Source organism: Myotis lucifugus, unplaced genomic scaffold (assembly GCF_000147115.1).
Source record: "Myotis lucifugus unplaced genomic scaffold, Myoluc2.0 scaffold_286, whole genome shotgun sequence".
Classification (NCBI taxonomy): Eukaryota; Metazoa; Chordata; class Mammalia; order Chiroptera; family Vespertilionidae; genus Myotis; species Myotis lucifugus.
The window spans coordinates 1,068,515-1,090,826 of NW_005871334.1; positions in this window are offsets into that span (position 1 = coordinate 1,068,515).

Sequence of the window (22,312 nt, forward strand, 5' to 3'; positions counted from 1 at the left end):
TTTGTGTACCGGGCCTCTTAGTATAGTATAATTTCTATGGTATTTGAAGTTTTGAAGAAATATATGAGCAAATATTCATGGCTCAAAGAAAAATAGGCAAGTGTAACAAACAATTTATAAAAAAGTAAATGCAAGTGATCTTTAACCATGTGAAAAATATTTCAGTTCAGTCATAATAAGAAAACTGTAATAAAAACTATACTTTGATAATATTCTTTCACCAATCAGAATAATATATCATTTGATAACACCAACTTCTATAACATATAGAGAAACAGGTGCTCCCTTCCATGCAAACCATGGTTGGAATATAAATTGGTATATATATTTGATGGCAATATCTACCAAAATGGAAAATTCACAAATGCATTTACAATTAATTGCACCTTAGGTAAGTTATCCTAAATAATTACTTACATATGAAATGACTTATTTATAAATGTGTTCATTGGAGAAAAATAAATATTAGCTAAATTCTTGAAACAATAAGATCATCAATACAGTTTTACTTATGTAAATGACACTTCTCTTTGATGAAATATTCTGTAGCTATAAAAAGCAATGAGAAGTCTCTCTAGATATATTAACCTGGAAAGCCCTTCAAGAAATATTTTAATGAAAAAAGGCAAGGTACAAAAAGGACATATACCATGCTGACAAAGAAGGGAAATTAATTATTTATATTATTATGTCTTGTATGTGCACAGAGCACTTAGGACACCAAGAATAGCATTCAGTCATGATAACAGATGATAACTGGACAGATAAGATAGAATAGAATGGAGAGTTTTTATAGTTTTGAATCATCTATAATGATAAAAGTATAATACGCAAATTGACCGAATGGCCGAACAGTGGAGCAAATGTCCGGACAACCATGCTATGACACCCACTGGCACCAGGCCAGCCAAGGTGGGTGTGATGTGATTGGTCAGGGGCCCGGCCATCACCCCATGATCACCCCACAGAGGGAGGCCCAGGCCACTGGCTGGCGGGTCAATCGATGGGGGTCTCTGCGGAACCAGGGAGCAGGGTGTGTGTGATGATGGACTCCAGGCCAAGGTCGGTGCAGGCAGGGGGCGGGGCTGAGGGGCCGTGAGGCAACTGGGCTGAGAAGGCCTACCCTTGTATGAATTTCATGCATTGGGCCTCTAGTGTAAATATATTACCTACTCAGAAATTAAAATAATGTTCACTTGTTCCCCTGTACCTAATAATATCCAAGTTATTTAGCATAATAAATAATATCCAAATTATTTAGCATAATAAATAATATACAAATTATTTATAGCCCTTCACAATTGTTCCAGCACTATTTCTTCTCTCACCCATGCTAACCCACCTAGTCTTCAGACTCTTCAATACCTTAAATTTGCCTAGCATTTTTCTACCTAAGTGACTTTGCACAAATATTTCTTTCAATATCTCCTCCTTCTATTATCACCTGTAGAAACCCTACATATATATCATGACACATCTCGAATGACAGCTCTTTCAAAATGCTTTCTCTGATCACCCAAGTAGAAATGATATTTTTGCCTCATAAAAATCCCTAGTGCACTGTACACTCTTCTACACATAAGACATATTCTTCTTATCTATGAGATCTGTCTTTGAAAGTCCTTAAGACCCAGGACGCTTTTCATCCATCTTTTTCAAATTACTATGTGCAGGATACTATGCTAAACATCACATTTTCTTAAAAGTTTTAGCTTAATGAGTAAAAAATAATTTTAAATGAAATGGTAAATTGTTCCAAATTATACTTTAAAAAATAGCATCAGTGGTATTTCCACCAATAAAACAGTTGAGAGCAGAATAGATGGTTAAAAAGATGACTTTCAGTGAAATTGTTAATGGACTCTGGAAAGAAGTCTATTAATGAAAAAAAAAACAGTAAAGAATCAGGTACTTGATTTGTCATCAATTTTTAAATTTTTGAAATCCAGGGACATCACTGAAGACCTAAGCATGACATTGCTTTTCTGGTGGCTAAGGCTCATATTAAATGATGAATTTTCAAGACATTCCTAGAGTTTGATATTTTCTTTTTGAAAATATGACATTAATTCCCACACAGAAAGAGTAGTGCTGGTTATGTTTGCCTAGTTCCAAATCTATGTTTAATTCATTAACAAATACCTAATACCTAATATATCATAAAGTTAAAAAGAACTCTGTGATATACTCTAAAATTTCCTGATTCTGATAACTGTATCTTAGCTATATAATAGAATGTGATTTCATAGAAAATGTCCTTGTTTAAGGAAATACTCAATGAACTCTTTAGGATAAAGGGGCATGGCATCTCCAATTTACTCACAAATAGTTTGGAAGGGAGAGAGAATACATCAAATGCATTGATGACAATACATCAACATGTAATCAAGCATGAATCTGGGAAAAAAGATGAATGGGAGTTTCTTCTACTATTTTTGTAAGTTTAAAATTATACCAAAATAAGAATTACACAAGTTATATGTGTATATGCACACACGCATAGATAGCCAGGAAAACTGAATCTATAATGTTAAAATTTGGGCTATTGCTATCTTTGGTGGCAGAAGTAGTATTGGGAGTAAATGGTGACAAGATGGGAGTGTTATTGGGTCTTCAAATTTTCCTTTTTTTTTTTTTTGATGGACACTAAGGTTGCTTCCATATCTTGGCTATAGTAAACAATGCTGCAATATCATAGGGTGCATATTTTTTTTTAATTCTTGTTTTCATTTTATCAGATAAATCCTAGACGTGGAATCACTGGGTTATAGAGTAGTTCTATTTTTAATTTTTTGAGGAATTTTTATACTGTTTTCCATAGTGACTACATTAATTTATATTCCCACCAAAAGCAAGAGGTTTGCTTTTTCTCCACATTCTCATGAGCACTTGTTATTTGTTGTCCTTTTTATAATAGCCATTCTGACAGGTGTAAGGTGATAGCTCATTATGGTTTTGATTTCTATTTCCTCAATGATTAGTGATGTGGAGCATCTTTTCATGTGTTGGTTGGCCATCTGTATGTCTTTGGAGAAATGTCCATTCAGATCCTCTGGACATTTTTTAATTGAATTGTTTGTTGTTGTTTTGATGTTGAGGTATATGAGTTCTTTATATATTTTGATTATTAGCCCATTATCAGATATGCCATTAGAAGAGACTGTCTTTTCTCCATTATATACTTTTGCCTCTTTTTTATAGATTAATTGATCATATAAGCATGAACTTATTTCTAGGCTCTCTGTTCTGTTCCATTGATCACTGTCTGTTTTAGTGTCAGTACCATACTGTTTTGATTACTATAGCTTTGTATTATACTTTGAAACTAGGGAGTATGGTATCTCCAACTTTGTTCTTCTTTCTCAAGATTGCTTTGGCCTTAGGAAGTTTTAATGTAACTGTATATAACAGTATATTATTACATATAAACCATTAGATAAATAGAAAACATTTTTAGAAATGTGTCTATTATTATGAACTCACACGATGAAGTTGAAAGAAAATACTTAGAAGTTGTGGTGTATATATACTTATTTTTCTGAAAACCGAAAACCCAGACAAAAAGGTTAATCTTTGGGATTAGTATGGAATGTAAGGTATCTTACATTCAGAAAAGAAATCAGAATAAAACAGTGTAAGTTTATTTGCTTCCAAAATTTTGGATCATTACATATAGGGGATCCTCTCACTCTCTAGACCAGCGGTTCTCAACCTGTGGGTCGCGACCCCTTTGGCAGTCGAACGACCCTTTCACAGAGGTCGCCTAAGACCATCCTGCATATCAGATATTTACATTACGATTCATAACAGTAGCAACATTACAGTTATGAAGTAGCAACGAAAATAATTTTATGGTCACGACATAAGGAACTGTATTTAAAGGGCCAGAAGGTTGAGAACCACTGCTCTAGGGCCTTGTATTCTTTTTCCTAAAGAGGGATCCCACATTTTATAAACTTCAACAATTTGCACAAAGGCTGGATCTGTTCCCTTTACAAATGGTTTAGAGAAAGACAAGTACCTTATGATTTCACTCATATGTTGAAGTTAATGAACAAACTGATCTACCAAGCATAATAGAGACAGACTCATAGAAAGCAGGCAGACAGCTCTGGGGGTGGGCGTAGGGTTGGGGTGGAGGGATTGAGCAAAAAAAAAAATAAAAAAAGAGAGAACTCATGGACAGGGACAACATTGTGGTGATTGTGGTGTAAGAGGGCATAGAGGGTATAAATGGTATGGAAAAATTAAATTAAATTAAAAAATAAAAATGGATGAGATAAAATTTAATTGGAAAACCAGGAGTGGGGCAGTCCTAAAATGAAATGAATATATGGCAAAAGTCCCCAATTCACATATTCTCTTCTTCTGGTGGAAATGGAGATAGAAACCAAAAAAGATGTTTTGCAACATAAAACACAATAAATGCACATTATATCTGAATCTACATTATACCTCATAAACTGATTTTCAGAGGACAAGAAACACGTCTACTGCCTACCAAGTGCTTAGCAAAAAGTCTGGCACATAGTAGCTGAACAACAAATATTTATAAAATTGATGAATTATCATTTCTCTGGCCCACCATTACCCTGTATATGGAAAATCTATAAAATGCCACTGAGTCTAGTAAATCCTTACATCTTCCTAGGACAGAAAATAAAGATTACAATGGTAGGAGGCTCAATCCTGGCTGGTTTTTCTCAGTGGTTAGAGTGCTGGCCTATAGACTTAAGGGCTGTGAGTTCGATTCCTGGTCAAGGGCACATACCTTGGTTGCAGGTTCCCCAGTTTCGGTAGGGGTGCGTACAGGAGGCAACCAATCGATGTGTCTATCTCATGTCAATATTTCTCTCTCTCTATCCCTCCTCTCTCTGTTCTACTCTCTGTAGAAATCAATGGAAAAAAATATCCTCAGGTGAGGATTAAAAGGAAAAAACTAATGGTAGGAGGCTCTGTGATTCTCCATAAGTGATAAGCAACTCAGAGAGACAGAGGAGCAAATCTGGAAGACTCTATGATACTCTTTTTCAAATAATTCTTATTCATAATTAACTGCTTATTAAAAAGATTCCAGGGCTTAACTTCTTCTGAGGCTTTTATAGTTCTTTTTCTACAATAAATGCGAAATTATTTACTCTTGATTTGAGCACATGTCAAAAAGCAAAGAAAGGACCTAAATGAACAGTTACATTTCAGTTGTGGCCTCTATATAGTTAATAGTTAGCATAATTCTCAAAGTTTTGGTCCCAAGATGCTCATGCAAGTTTACCCTTTGCTGACCTCTTACAATCCTTCTGTCAGCATTTTGAATGTTACTGATTCTATGAGTAATATTTGCAATAGAGATCAAGCAGGCCAATAATTTCAGTGTACCCTCTCACTCATGAATTTCCCTTTTTTTCTGGCTTTTTGCCATGAGTTCACATGTCATGGCGTCTGTATTCCAAACTGCAGCAAGCAAAATCCAATCCTGAGTAAAGGAGAAAAGCAAATCCTACAGGACTATTGCTAGCTTGTTTACATTATAGGTCTAGAAGCTGATATAACAGGAAGCTAAATAAAAGGAAGTCTAGCAATGCTTTTTTTGTGGGGCTTATTCCTATTGCTTATTCCATCTATTGACTTGTTGAAATTGGGGTGGATATGAAGATGCTAAGAACTCAGGCCAACCTGGTCTACCACATTAGTGATCTGCATAAATACTTCAGATCCTTGTTATTACAGGTTATTACTGCTAATACCACAGAATGCAAACAGAGACCCATGCTGCCTTCACTGTGGACGCACAGCAAACCACTTCCAGGGATGAAGCAAATGCAAATCTTCTTGTTGCTGATCTTCCAGAGTGTAATGGCCTGAAAATCAATGTAGGGCTAGGTTTTCCTGCTTTCTCTAAGCTTTAGTCTGGGGATGATGACAGTAACGAGGGTATTTTATTATGCAGTTAGAGTAACAAAATAAAAACAAAACACAAACACCAAGATATAAAAGATGAATAAAGAAGATATTTGTGGCAGCCTTGCTGTTTGCTTTGGCTTTAAAAATATTTTGATATTTTTCTTGGCAGTTGCAGTCAGCATAGAGTGAAACTTTAATCACATCTGTGCACTGAAACATATTAACAAAGGTGAAATTAATAGATATATTAAGTGAGACATATTTCTATAGCATCATTAATATGCTTCAGAATTTTCTTTTGTCAAGACGTTCCCACTGTCAAAGGCATGAGGAGGTTAAATGTCTCTATGTAGGGTAGTAACCTCAGGAGAAAAAAAAACAAAGTAATAGAAAATAAGTGGCAACTGTTTTTTTTTCTCAATCATTTGTATGATAAGCTTGTAATATGCTGGTTTCGATGATGAAAGTGTAGAGGGAAAATAAATATGTGTTCAGCTCATTGCTAGACAAAGCACTAAGCATGTATGTTGTAAAAAATTCAATATACCTTCTTTCCTCTATATCCTCTACAAAAAAAAAAAAAGATTTCACATAAATCAGAGACTTCAGATGTCTTTGTGACTTGAGTATAATTTCCTTTCCCTTTGTTTTTCCTTTTATTTTTGCCTGAGACTTAGAGAGTGCATAATAAAATTGTAAACCAAAGCTTTTTTATGGTTATATTCTAAAACATAAAGAACAGGTAATGATGACATTTCATGAATTTGAAAAACAAACTTTTATAGACAAAATATTTTACTTCCCTGGATAATAATCCACTTCTGATTGGGAACAATTAATAAGTTTGAATAAATGAAAAGTAGTTTTAACAGAATAACAAAAAGCTTTCATGAATTATCTTATTTACTTCACATACTTAATTACTATAATTTGCACAAAATCTAAATTAGAATGTAATTATTTTTCTCTACAAAGGAATCACAATAGAATTTTTTAAAATTAAAAGGAAGAACACATAAAGTTATTCCATGACCATACACCATTATTTTTTCTTTTGGCAGAAAACATTTATATAAGAATATAAATGGTCAAACACTAAGTAACAAAAACAAAAACAATATTAACATTTAAAAACCAAACAAAATTTAAAACAGAAAGGTGGATACAAAGATCAAGCATTTTTCTTTATTTATAATTATGGTGCTTTATAATATTTATAAAATGCTTTTATAATCAGTCATTGCCTTTTATTCTCACAGAAATTCTGTGAGCTGGGCAAAGAAGCTGTTTTTGTCTCCATTTTACCTCTATAAAAATGAGTCTCAGAAGAAATGTATTCCCCAGAATTATATAATGATTAAGGGCCAGAGATAGTATTTTCATATTTGATTTTTCCCCCTCAAGTATACTCTTGCTTTTGGGGGTGCTTATTTCATTTCACTGTTCATAACTTTTATATTTGTTTTCTTGCAGCAAAGTAGTTGACAAACTTCATTTTGAGGGAATAGAAATGATGATCTTGAAACCACCAACTGCTGATGTTTGTCACTAGCTGTGTGATATTTCAGAAAAGTGCACTCAGTATATTCATCATAGATTCACCTTAGAGGAGATGGCTATAAATCTTGGATTAATCAATAATTTATTAAATTTTTGAATTTTTAAAATGATTCAAATAAATTTGCATAAGTAGGATTAACTTAAAAGAAAATGGAATGAGAGATTTGGATAGCAGGAAAGTTTTAAAGTAGACTAGGCTAAGCTTTCTCTGATATATTGGAAAACTAACATGATATATGCTCCTTCCATGAATATAATACTGGAAATGTCACAAAAATACAAGAAAGCTGATGCATCAAATACTAAAAGATATGAGAAGCTCTTGGAATTATTAACTACAGTGACATCTGTGCGTGGTGGATGAAGAACCGAGACAAGCAGAAAATTAGGCTCTAAGGCAGTGGTTCTCAACTTTCCTAATGCCGCGACCCTTTAATACAGTTCCTCATGTTGTGGTGACCCCCAACCATAAAATTATTTTCGTTGTTACTTCATAACTGTAATTTTGCTACTGTTATGAATCATAATGTAAATATCTGATATGCAGGATGTATTTTCATTGTTACAAATTGAACATAATTAAAGCATAGTGATTAAGCACAAAAACATATGTAATTATATATGTGTTTTCTGATGGTCTTAGGCGGCCCCTGTGAAAGGGTTGTTCGACCCCCAAAGGGGTCACGACCCACAGGTTGATGACCCACAGGTTGAGAACCGCTGCTCTAAAGGCACCAAAATAAGTTAAGGCAGGGATTTTTAGTTTTACCAATTTCTTTTCCTTGCATTCATTTTTTCCCCTGCTCATTCAAAAGTTAGAGTACCATTATGTGCAGAGTATTCTTCTAAGTGATAGAATACAATAGACTAATTAGGGTGGAAGGGAAGGCAGAGGGAAATAAGAATAGAGATGAGATATTAGGACAAGAAAAAAACAATTAGGTGAAATAAATCCAGAGATATACATTACCCACCATGATAAGAATGTACTTTAACAAATGCATGACTAAGTCAATTCTTGAAAGAATGGATGAATGAATGAATGATTGAATGTAGATCAGTAATACTTTATTGGTTACTTCCATGATATACTTCAGGATTTGTGCAATCCCCATAAGCTCCCATTACCCCACTTTTTTTATTCTTGGGAGGTGGACTCATTTCTATTTTATTGAGATAATCCATGAGCATCTATGAGGAGTTCTTTCATATATCTCTTTCCATTTCACATTTTTCTACATTTAGTTATTGCCCATCCTTGAATTTTTAAGAAGCCCATTATTCAGACTAACCTTCTTACCAGAACTTTAAGTCTAATCTACTTCTTTCATCTCTTGCACCATATTGTTGCCTAACAACTTCAAGCTGCTAATCTTCTGTGGTTCTTTCTTTACTAACTGCAGGCATATGTATGTCTAACATGAAAGACTTTAGTTGATATGGCTACCATTTCATATTCCTACATTCTTACATTAAAAATAGATCTTCTTGCCTGGCCAAGGTAGCTCAGTGGACGAGCATCAACCTATGAACCAGGAGATCACTGTTTGATTCCCAGTCAGGGCACATGCCTGGGCTGTGGGCTTGATCCCCAGTGGAAGGCTTGCAAGAGGCAGCCAATCAATGTTTCTCTCTCATCATTGATGTTTCTATCTTTCTCTCCCTCTTCTTTCCTTTCTGAAATCAATAAAAATATATTTTAAAAAATATTTCCTCTTTAACTCCCTACTCTAATAATTTAAATGCAATTGTTTGCCCTGTTGTTTTTCTTCTCAAAACTTGTCATTAATTACATACTAAGAATGCCGAAGCCGGTTTGGCTCAGTGGATAGAGCATCGGCCTGCGGACTGAAGGGTCCCAGGTTCGATTCCGGTCAAGGGCATGTACCTTGGTTGTGGGCACATCCCCAGTAGGGGGTGTGCAGGAGGCAGCTGATCCATGTTTCTCTCCCATCGATGTTTCTGACTATCTCTCTCTCTTCCTCTCTGTAAAAAATCAATAAAATATATTTAAAAAAAATTACATACTAAGAAATAAAGGATTCTAATATTTCAGTGTTCTATGCCTAGAATATCTGAAATTTGGTTTGACAGTTCATTCAAGGAGTGTATTTATTTACTCATCATTTTTTTGGGGGTGTTGGAGGTGGACAGGACCTAGCCAAACTATCTCTTCCCTAATTATACAGTCCCATCAGCCTCCACTAGATTTGTGTCTCTTTGTGAACCTGTAAGGTTCACACTTCAGGAAGGAAGTATGATGTAATGGTTAAGAACAAAGTTTCTAGAATCAGACAAGGTAAATTCAAATCTCAGCCTTATCACTCATTTACTAGGCAAAGGTGGCTCCATTTCCTATACCAGGTGCTATGGATAGAGGACAAATTCCATCTCCTAAGTTTCCCCTATTTATGTCAAAGGTATCATTATCAATCTGATTCAGAATTTAGAGTTAGACTCTCTCATTTTCTTGGTTTTCCCATATCATCCATCAAATACTTGAATTCTTCATTTCAATTATTTTTCAAATACATTCCTACTTTCATTAACTACTATAGCCCTTCAACTTAAAATGTGAAGATGAAAGTGAAGTTTGAAAAAGGTTAGTCATCCTCATTTCCTTTTGGATATACCCAATACATGTTATTATTTCATAATTCTCCTTTTGTATGTTGGTCCATTTTTTTTCAGCAATTTTAATCATCCTTTCTTTTTTCACTCATTTATGAATAAAGTCCAAATTCTTTAGTCCAATATTCTAAAGCCTCCACAATTTGTCCTGACCATTAACTTCTAATTATGTTTTCAAATATTCTAAAACAATCACATTCCTTTGTCTAATTTATACATTCTATAAACCTCTGAATGTGTTTTCTATAATTCCTTCACCATAAATTAGCAACTGTTTTTTTTAAATCATCTGTAATGCATTCCTTCCTCTTCCTCAAAAAATCAACTCCAAGATCACATTCAAGCTTCACTTCCTCTATTAACCTTTCTTTCATCACCAGAGCTTGCAATGGCATCTCCCTCCTAGAAGATTCCCAGGACATATTACACAGTATTTTTCTGCAAGTAATCTTTTTGTATCTGTTTCTTACATTTATACCTGGATACTAAATTATCTAAAGGTAAAGGCTCTCTATGATGCCTTTCTGATTACATAGAACACTTGATAAAGCACTGTGCACATATCAATTTTAAAAATTTGGAGGTTTGTTTTCCAGCTTCAAAATGAGTGACTATTGTTGATATATCTTCTTTAATTTTATTTGTGAACTTTCATTTACAAATATTTGTTAAAGGTGTTTTTGGGCTCTCTTTATAACTTTGATTCATTCTATGAAAAAACAAGCAGCAGAGACGCATAGCTACATTGTTACAATGAGAAGCAAAAGAAGAGGGGTTCATCTTCCAGGCCTTGTCCTTTCCCATACACCCCTTCCTCCCTCCCTCCTTTCACCATGGCAGGAGAGGACCACAGAGCAAGAAAATATGTTTAACAGAAAGCAAGAGGCATATCCATGTCTTGCTGTCAATGCCAGTATACAAGTACTCAAGACTCTTTAATTCATGGTAGGAAAAAAAAAATTAATGATCCTAAGAATGCTTTCAAAATCTGTTCCAAGTGGTACCTGACCTGGCACCACTGGACTACTGGCCCCATTGCTTTTGACTGGTCCAGCAGCCATTACCTAATGTCCCCAGATGCATGGGATCTGCCACCGTGACCTGGTGCACCTAACCTAGTAGCATCAGAAGATCAGACCCACCACAGCAACACAATATGACCCATCACCCTCAGGTACATGGACATGCGCCCATGACTCAGTGCCCCAGAATACTGGACTGCTAAAATGAGGAGACAAAGAAACAACCCCCAAATGAACAAAAGAAGGAATATCTAGAAAAGGAACTAAATGAAATGGAGGCAAGCAATTTGTCAGATAAAGAATTCAAAGTTGGTTATAAGTGTGCTCAAACAACATAGTGAGAACTACTAGCAACTTAATTAGAACTGTAAGAAACTACATGAGAACTACACTAGCATGAAAAAAAGGTAGAAACCATGAATGAAAATCAATCAGAAAAGAAGAATGACATGTTTGAAATAAAGAATACCTTAGAAGAAATCAACAGTAGACTAGAAGAGGACCGAATCAGCAAATTAGAAGACAAGGTTGAAAAAAATACCCATTATAAGAGCAATTGGAAAAAAAATAAGCAAGAGGAGGGTTTAAGGGAGCTTTGGGACAACATGGAACATAAAAATTCTGCATCATGAGGATCAGAAGGAGAAGAATCTGAGCAAAGGCTAGAGAACATGTTTGAAAAAATAGTGACAGAAAAATTCCCTGAATTTGTGAAGGAAAAAGTGAACAAGTCCAGGAAACATAGAGAGTCCTAATCAAGATGAACCCCAAAAGACCCAACCAAGACACATCATAATTAAAATGGCAAATGTTAAAGACAAAGAATCTTAAAGGCTACAAGAGAGAGGCAGGAAGTTACCTACAAGGGAGCTCCCATTAGACTGTGAACTGATATTTCAACAGAAACACATCAGGCCAGAAGGGAATGGAATGAAGTATAAAAAGTGATGCAAAGCAAGGGACTGAATCCAAGACTACTCTACCCAGCAAGGCTAACATTCAAAATTGAAGGTGAAAAGAACTTTTATGAATATATATGCATAACCCATGGACACAGACAACAGTGTGGTGAAGGCCTGGGACATGGAGCAGGGTGGGCTAGAAAAGGGTCAAAGGAGAAAAAAAGATCCACCTCAGAACAAAAGACTTACACAGAATGAAAGTGAAGGGAGCGGGGAAAAATTCCCTGCAAATGGAAATAAAAAAAAGCTGGGATAGCAATACTTATATCTGACAAAATAAACTTTAAAATGAAGGCCATAACAAGAGACAATGAAGGTCACTTCATATCAGTAAAGGGATCAATGCAACAAGAGGATAGAACCCTGGTAAACATATCTGCACCCAACATAGGAGCACCCAAATCTATACTAATAAAAGAGTAATATGATAATTAGACTGGGAGACCTTCTAGACGTCCTTCCAGACAAAGCCGAGGGCTTGGCCGGCCTGCAAACCGCCCCCAAATGGCCCTCAGCCACTCGCCCAGGCTGGCCACGCCCCCCAGCGGGGACCCCCAACCTGAAGGGGGATGTAGGTAGCCTGCAAATGGCCCTCAGCCCCACGCCGAGGCTGGCCACACCCTCCAGCAGGGACCCCCACCCCAATGGGGGTGAGACCGGCCTTCAAACTGCCACAGCACCTCTCCCAGGCTGGCACCGCCACCAGTGGGGATCCCCACCTCGATGGAGGCATGGCTGGCCTGCAAACTGCCCCAGGTCCTTCTCCCAGGCTGGCCCTGCCCCCCAAGAGGACCACCACCCTGATCCAGAATCCCCTTCAGGGCAAACTAGCCGGCCCCCACCCATGCACCAGGCCTCTATCTATTCTAATAAAAAGGTAATATGCTAATTAAACCAGGAGACCTTTCAGGAGACCTTCCGGACAAAGCCATGGTGGCAGAGCCAAGGCAGAGGCAGTTAGGGGCAATCAGGCTGGTGGTGGGGGGAGGGTGAGGTGGGGGCGGCAGGCCGGCAGGCAGGTGAGGAGTTAGGAGCCAGTGGTACCAGATTGTGAGAGGGATGTCCCAGATTGGAGGGGATGCAGGCCAGGCTGAGGGACAACCCCGCCCCCCCCCCCCGCACGAATTTCATGCACTGGGCCACTAGTATATATATAAAAACAAAGCTTCTGGAAGACTTTAAGGGAGAGATTGATAGCAATATAATCATAGTAGGGAACTTTAACACACAACTGACATCACTGGAAAGATCTTCTAGACAAAAACCAACAAGGAAACAGTGACCCTAAATGACACACTAGATCAAATGAATTTAATTGACATTTACAGAACATTTTACCTCAAAGCTGAAGAATATACATTTTTCTCAAGTGCACATGGGACATTCTCAAAGACCACATGTTAGGACACAAACTAAGTCTCTACAAGTTCAAGAAAATTGAAATTGTATCAAGCATCTTCTCAGATCACAAGGGCATACAACTAGAAATCAACTATAATAAAAACACCATAAAGCATTCAAACAATGGAGGCTAAATAGCATGTTATTAAGCAATGAATGGGTTACCAATGAGATTGGGAAATAAAAAAGTTCTTGGAATAAAAAGTAAATGAACACACAACAATGTAAATAAAATCTTTGGGACACAGCAAAAGCAGTCCCGAGAGGGAAGTTCATAGGCACTACAGGCCTACCTCAAGAAACAAGAAAAATTTATAATAAGCTATCTAACTCTACAACTTAAAGAATTAGAAAGAGAACAATAAGAAATGACCAGAGTAAGTATAAGGAAGAAAATTAAAAAGATCGGAGTGGAAATAAATGACATAAAGACTAAAAAAGAATACACAAGATCAATGAGGCCAAGAGCTGGTTCTTAGAAAAAGTAAACATGGTTGATAATCCTTTACCCAGGCTCATCAAGGCACAAAGAGAAAGGACCCAAATAAATAAAATCAGAAACAAAGGAGGTGGAATATCAACTGAAACCACAGAAATCCAAAGGAGTGTAGGAAAACATAATGAACAAATATATGCCAAGAAGCTGGACAAGCTGGATGAAATGGACACATTTCTAGAAAAATACAATCTTCCAAAAACATATGATGAAATTCAGCAGTAATAAAAAAAAACTCCTATCAAACAAAAGCCCTGGGCCGAATGCCTCCAGGGGTGTTTTAAAAAATATTCAGAGAAGAACTAACACCTACCCTTCTCAAACTATTACATAAATTCCAAGAAGAAGGAACATTTCCAAGCTCTTTTAATGAGGCCATCATTATCCTAATTCCAAAACCAGATAAAGACATTACAAAGGAATAGAATTACTGGCCAATATCCCTGATGAACACAGATGATAAAATCCTGAAGAAAACATTAGCAAATCAGATCTAACAATACATTAAAAAGATCATATATCATGACCAAGTGGAATTTATTCCAGGAATGCAAGGCTGGTACAATATTTATAAAGCAAAAAATGTGATACATCACATAAACAAACTGAAAGACAAAAATTACATGATCATATCAATAGATGCAGAAAAAGCATTCCACAAAATCCAACACCCGTTTTTGATGAAAACTCTCAGCAAAGTTGGGAATAGAGGGACTATACTTCAATATAACAAAGGGCATATATGACAAACTTACAACCAATATGATACTCAATGGGCAAAACCTAAAACCATTTCATCTAAAAGCAGGAACAAGACAGGTTTGTCTACTTTCACCACTTTTACTCCACATAGTAATAGAAGTCCTAGCCACAGAGATCAGACAAGAAGAAAAAAATAAATGCATCCAAATTGGAAAGGAGGATATAAAATTGTCAGTACTTGCAGATGATATTATACATGGGACACCCTAATGACTCCACCAAAAATCTACTAGATTTAAGAAATGAATTTGGCAATGTAGCGGGATACAAATTTAACACCTGGAAATCTTTGGCATTTTTGTACACCAATAATGAACTCTCAGAAAGAGAAACTAGAAAAAAAAAATTCCATTTACCATTGCAACAAAAAACATTAAGATTCTTATGACTAAACTTAACTAAAGAGGTAAAAGACCTATGCTCAGGAATCTACAGAATGTTGAAAAAAGAGATAGAAGAAGATATAAACAAGTGGAAGAATATCCACGTTCATGGACTGGAAGAATTAACATCATTAAAATGTTCATACTACCCAAAGCAATCTATAAATTTAATGCAATCCCTATTAAAATACCAATGGCCTATTTCACAGATCTAGAACAAATATGCCAAACATTGATATGGAATCAAAAAAGACCCTGAATAGCTGCAGCTTGAGAAAGAAGAACAAAGTTGGAGGGATCACAAAACCAGATATCAAGCTATACTACAAAGTCACTGTACTCAAAACAGTCTGGTACTGGCACAAGAACAAGCAAATAGATCAATGGGACAGAACAGAGAACCAGAAATTAGCCCTACCCATTATACTCATTTAATATTTGACAAAGGAAGCAAGAGCATACAATGGAGTAAAGACAGTCTTCTATAAATGATGTTGGGACAATTGGACAGGTACATGCAAAAAATGAAACTAGACCACCAACTCACACCATACGCAAGAATAAACTCAAAGTAGATAAAACTTAAATGTAAGTCATAATACCATAAAAATTCTAGAAGGAAAAATAGGAAACAAAATACCAGACATTTCACAAATCAGAAGATTCACTGATACAATGCCTTGGCCAAGAGAAACAAAGGAAAAAATAAACAAACTGGACTACATCAAATTAAAATGCTTCTGCACAGAAAAAGAAATCAGCATCAAAATGAAAAGGGAACCCACTGTATGAGAGGACGTATTTGCCAATGATATATCTCAAATGGATTGATTTCTAAAATATATAAAGTATTTATATAATTCAACTAAAGGAAGACAAACAAATTTTAAAAAAATGGGCAGAGGAACTAAGTAGACCTTTTGTCAAAAAGGACACACAGAAGGCCTTGAGATATATGAAAATATGCTCAGCCATTAATCATCAGAGTTGCAAATGACAATGAGGTACAACCTCACACCTGCCAGAATGGCTACCATCAATACTAGTAAATCAACAAACAAGTGCTGGTGAGGATGTGGAGAAAAGGGAACCCTAGTACTAGTACACTGCTGGTGGAAATGCAGACTGGTACAGCCACTATGGAAAACAGTATGGAGTTTCCTCATACATTTAAAAATGGAGTTGCCATTTAACTCAATGATCCCACTGAGTAATATAACCTAAGAAGCTTAAAACACCAATCAGAAAATATATATGCACCCCTATGTTCATAGCAGCATTATTTACAATAGCTAACATCTGGAAATAGCCCTAATGCTTATAAGTAGACTAGTGGCCCAGTGCACGAATTTGTGCACATTGAAAGGAAATGAATTAGAAGAAATATTTTAATATCGCTGTTTGCCCTTTCTCTATAATAGAAGTGTCAACCAAATTCATGATCGACAATGACAGATGGAAACACATGTGCAATTGGCACCAGCAAGAGCTTTATATGTATCGTGCATGTGCGAGTCAACTTAGCCTTTTATAGATATAGAATAAACTTGCTTAATTAGACCTGCTTTCTGATTTAGCTAAACTTTTTCCAGCCCAGTGAAGCACCCCAACTTTTCTTTCAGGTAGTTTCTTTGCAGCAGTAAATATCAACACAAAGCAGATTATTATTGTAGATCACACAGGGAGAATAAAGGGTAAAATATTTAACTGTAGCAGTGTTTGACTATATTCTGTGCAGTGAGAAAACCTGAAGTCATTTTCAAGGTCCACCATTACTTATTTTCAGCTGGGTCAAGTTCCTAAGCTTTCTAAAAGAAGTTTTCTGGCTAATGAAAAGAAAATAGGATTGCACTGATTCTCCTATCTACCTACTCCAGGACTTCTGTGAGGATCAAATGAGATGAGGCACGGGAAAATGCTTCACAGACATTTGGTTAAAGTGTGAAATGTTTGCACCTGGCTATAAAGTAAGTCATGTTCCTGGGCTGAAGAAACTGCAAGGAGGCTAATTGCTAGGGAGAGGAAGCCAGGCATTGCTACGTGATGTCATTACCCAGATGGTCAGACACTTAGCATATTAGTCTTTTATATATATAGATTCGTGGATAAAAAAGCATTGGTACATTTATACAATGGGATACTACGCTGCTGCTGCTGCAAAAAGAAGTATCTCTTGCCCTTTGAGACAATACGGAGGACCCTAGAGAGTATTATGCTAAGTGAAATAAGCCATCAGAGGAAGACAAATATCACATGATCTCACTTATATGTGGAATCGAATGAACAAAATAAATTGACAAACAATATATAGTAGATCCAGATACATGGAAGCATGCAACAGACTGATGATTCTCAGAGGGAACAGGGGTGGGGGGAGTGGTGGACAGGAATGATTAACCAAATAACTTATATGCATATATGCATAACCTATGGACACCTACAATAGTGTGGTGAATACTGGGGGGTGGGAGTAGAGTGGAAGGGATCAATGGAGGAAAAATGGGGATATCTGAATACTTTCAACAATTAAGATGATTTTTTAAAAAAATATAGCTGTTCCAGTATCTCTCCAAGTCTGCTCCCTGGTAGACTGCTGTGCACAACCTTAAGCCAAAACAATGGCTAACTGAGGGGAAGCTGGAAAGTAGGCTGTAGCATCTTCTTGAATGTATGCAAGCCCTTCATCATGCAAGGTGGCAATAAAGTTGGAAAGAGAATGAAGAGAGACTGCAGATATAGGGCTGCTTTTCTCAATCCCCCATTGTAGCATGGAACTCTAAGTGTTCCAAGAATTTAGTATTTCAACTTGGCTGTCCAAGTTGTTATTGACATTTGTCAATGTCAGATGATAGACCATGCTTGATCTCATAATTTTTAAATTTGATTTATGTCTTTTATTTATTTATTCATTTATTTTTTTATTTAAATTTTTTATTGTTTAAAGTATTATATGAGTCTCCTTTCCTTCCCCATTGACCTCTCCCCAGCCGCTCCCATCCCCCAGCACATGCCCTCACCCCCCTACTGTCTGTGTCTATTGGTTACGCTCATATGTGGTATGTGATATATGGGCCTAAATTCATACTACTTTCTTAGGTCCCACAAATGCTAGGGGCAGGCCTGGCAAGCTAACATTTTTCTTTTTCTTCAGTAGAGTGAAGTATAATATTTTTAATTGATTAACTTTAATAAAGGTATTTTCCTTCTGCTAGTGAAATAACAGATTCAAGTTTGAAAGCAATTGGGTTTTTCATAGTATTTGATCCTTGTGACACATCAAGAATTACTTAGGAACAGGTAGACATGAGCTTAGAAATATTTATAAATATATTCTTTTACCTTAACTCCCAAATTAAAGAAAAATAGAAAGAAAAAATAGGAAAAACATTTGCATCATACAATATTTATACTTTAGCTATTTCTGAGAAAAATAAAATAATATAAATCAGAAGCCTTATAATTTATGCTATGAAAGTATAGCTCCAAACCATATGCCACTCAGTAATACCTTCTGTTATCCAAATATTCACGTATCATTGCTCTCATTGAAAAAAATTTGAGCATTTCTAGAAAAGTGAGAAATGACCAAGTCATTACATTTTGTTCTTGGAAGTAGGAATTATATATAGTGAAATATAAATGATTAGAAAGCAATACCTTTTGTATTTTTTAATCTTTTTTACCATTTCTCACTTACTGAAATTCACCCTATATTTAATATGTCTTAAACATTTGTACGTTAAAAATGCAGCACCTCCTTAGAGACATTGTGATTGGATTTAGATTTTTAGTCATAGAAGAATGTAGAGAGAAGAATGAAACAAGAATTAGGTACTGGTTCTGAGTATTAATGGTCTGCTTTTAATGTAGCACACAAAGTGCTATGCAAGTAGTTCACCACCAAGTGAAAATTATATACATGAAAATCCTCACATTGAACTTGGAAAATTTCCCACTCCTGCTGAAATCTTTTCTTACTGGCATATCATAAAATAATACTATTCATTTATCTCAGCATCCATTTAGTTTATTTTCATTACCATGCACGTATATTACAATGGAAACTTTTCACAATGCTATATTTTCATTTTCTACCTTTTTTCACGTTCCCATCTTACTTTTTATTTAATTTTGGCATTTTCTCCAGCTATCTAATACCCTGGCCATTCAGCATGTTTATTCCCCCACCCTTGCACAGTACTCTCAAAATCTGTGAATTGTCAGAAAACCAATATGAAAATTATATATATATATATATATATATATATATATATATATATATATAGAGAGAGAGAGAGAGAGAGAGAGAGAGGGAGAGAGAGAGAGAGAGAGAGAAATGAGAGAGTGAGAGATAACTTTTTTTAATATACAGGGTGCATACATATATTAATACTTTAAATATTTATAAATAGTACTTCTGGATATTTATGCATATTATTCATAAATTAAAGTTATAAAATAACAATAAAGTTAAACACATAGTGATTTATAACATTTTATAAGACAGAGTTAAAAATGGACTCTTTTAGTCCACAAAAAAGTCAATGAAACAAAATATATAAATAATCTAAGTTGTGTACAGTCCTATATTCTGCCTTCTGTAATATATTTAAAGAAATAATGTATATTAAAATCAATAATTTGAAACTAAAAATCATTAGGCTATGAAACTCATGGTCAAAAAATTTAAGGATCAAAAACAATCTATAGTGACATTAAAATTACTGTTTTTTATTTAATATAATATTTTGAGCAATAATTTAAATAAATAACTACAGTTTATTCAATGAGTATATAGACAATGAAAAGTTGTAGAAGTGTAAAGCACTTTTTAAGGTGTTTTAGGAAAAGGTGTAAAAAAAGTACATAAGATCAGTAAGATTAAATTAAATTAAATTAGTGCTTATGGGAAAAAAAAGATCCATAAGAGAATTCCAGCATACCCATTGAAAAATTGATATCATCAGTATAGAAATGTATGATTTAGCTCATATCATTTGGGAAAGAAAAAAGGTTTACTTGTAGACTTCTGCTTATTGTGGTATTTCTGCTCAAGTAGCATACTTGCAATCATTTGACTGTAAATCATCTGATCCTTCTTTGCAATATGTCCATATCCATATTGCAGTTTAATGGTATGCCGATATTAAAAATTTAAAAGTCATATGGTCATGCATTTGTGTGTGTGTGTGTGTGTGTATGTGCGCGCGTGTGTATGGATGAGACCAAACACTGCAAGTTAGTTAATATGTTTTCTATGGTAAAGGGTCAACATCACAAGATTTGTATAAGAATTGCCAAGCGATCAGGACCGTTTCTGGGCACCGGCAGTGGGTGCAAGCGGAGCCTTTGGCACCAGCTGCAGCCATGAGCGGGGCTCTCGCCGGCAGTGGGTGCGAGCGGTAGCTGCAGGCCCCGATTGCCCCTCAGGAGCAGGGTAGGTGGAGAAGCCCTGAGGAGCGATCAGAGCCAGCAGCCGCTGCTCATACCCACTGATGGCACCAAGCGATGGGGGCCGGCGCTGGGCGGTGACAGCAGGTGCGAGCGGCAGTTCCAGGGCAGGCAGCAGGTGCAAGGCCGGGTGGGACCACAGCATGTGGGAGCAAAGAATTTTCAGTAACCACCAGAGGCTCGCCACAATGACAGCGACTGGCTCCCCGCCTTGGTCTGGTGCCCCCACTCACCTGCTCCATCATCCCACTGCAGCTGATGCCTGACATATTCCATGCTCTATAGCCTGCTGCCAACGCCTGCCATGTTCCGCATGTGCCCCCTTGTGGTCAGCATATGTCATAGTGACTGGTTGTTCGGTTGTTTTGCCGTTTGGTCTATTTGCATATTAGGGTTTAATATATATATAGATTAGCAGTCTGGTGCATGAATTAGAGGTGGGGTCCTTCGGCCTGGCCTGCGCCCTCTTGCAATCCGGGACCTCTGGGGGGATGTCCGAGAGCCGGAGAGGGACACGGGAGGTTGGTCAGCTGGGGAGGGACCGTGGGAGGACTCCAGCATGTCCGGCCCATCTCACTCCGTCCCGATCAGCCAGACCCCAGCAGCAAGCTAACCTACCAGTAGGAGCTTCTGCCCCCTGGTGGTCAGTGCATGTCATAGCAAATGGTTGAGTGGCCTTAGTATATAATTAGCATATATGCTTTGATTGGTTGAACAGACGACTGGACACTGTTGCATATTAGGCTTTTATTATATAGGATTATTGACTATATTTCCTATGCTGTACTTTACATCCCTATGATTATTCTATAACTACCAATTTGTACTTCTTAATCCCTTCACCTTTTTCACCCATCCTCCCAATCCCCCTTCCATCTGGCAACCAACAAAAAAATGATTCTGTTTCTGTTCTGCTTGTTCATTTTCTTGTAGATTCAATTGTTGATATATATTAATTGTGATTTTATTGTTCATATTTTTATCTTCTTTTTAAAGAATTTCCTTTAACATTTCTATAATACTGGTTAGGTGGTGATGAATTCCTTTAGCTTTTCTTTGTCTATCCAGGAAGCTCTTTATCTGTTCTTCAATTCTAAATGAAAGCTTTGCAGGGTAGAGTTATCTTGGTTGCTGGTCTTTGCTTTCAACACTTTGAACATTTCTTGCCAATCCCTTTAGGCCTTCAAATTTCTGTTGAGAAATTAACTGACAATACCTGGGAACTCCATTATAGGTCACTAACTGTTTTCTCTTGCTGCTTTTAAGATTCTCCCTTTGCCCTAGCTGGTTTTGCTCAGTGGATAGAGCTTCGGCCTGCGGACTGAAGGGTCCCAGGTTCGATTCCGGCCAAGAGCACATGCCTGGGGGTTGTGCAGGAGGCAGCTGATCAATAATTCTCTCTCATCATTGATGTTTCTAACTCTCTATCCCTCTCCCTTCCTCTCTAAAATCAATAAAAATATATTTTAAAAAAAGATTCTCCCTTTGTCTTTAATCTTTGGCATTTTAATATGATGTGTGTTGGTGTGGGCCTTTTTGGGTTCATTTGATTTGAGACTCTGCACTTCCTGGACTTGTATATCTGTTTCCTTCACCAAGTTAGGGAAGCTTTCTGTCATTATTTTTTCAAATAGCTTTTATATTTCTTGCTCTGTCTCTTCTTCTTCCAGCACCCCCATGGATGTGAATTTTGGGTATTCATGAAGTTGGTCCTAGAGCAGGGGGTTCTCAACCTTCCTAATG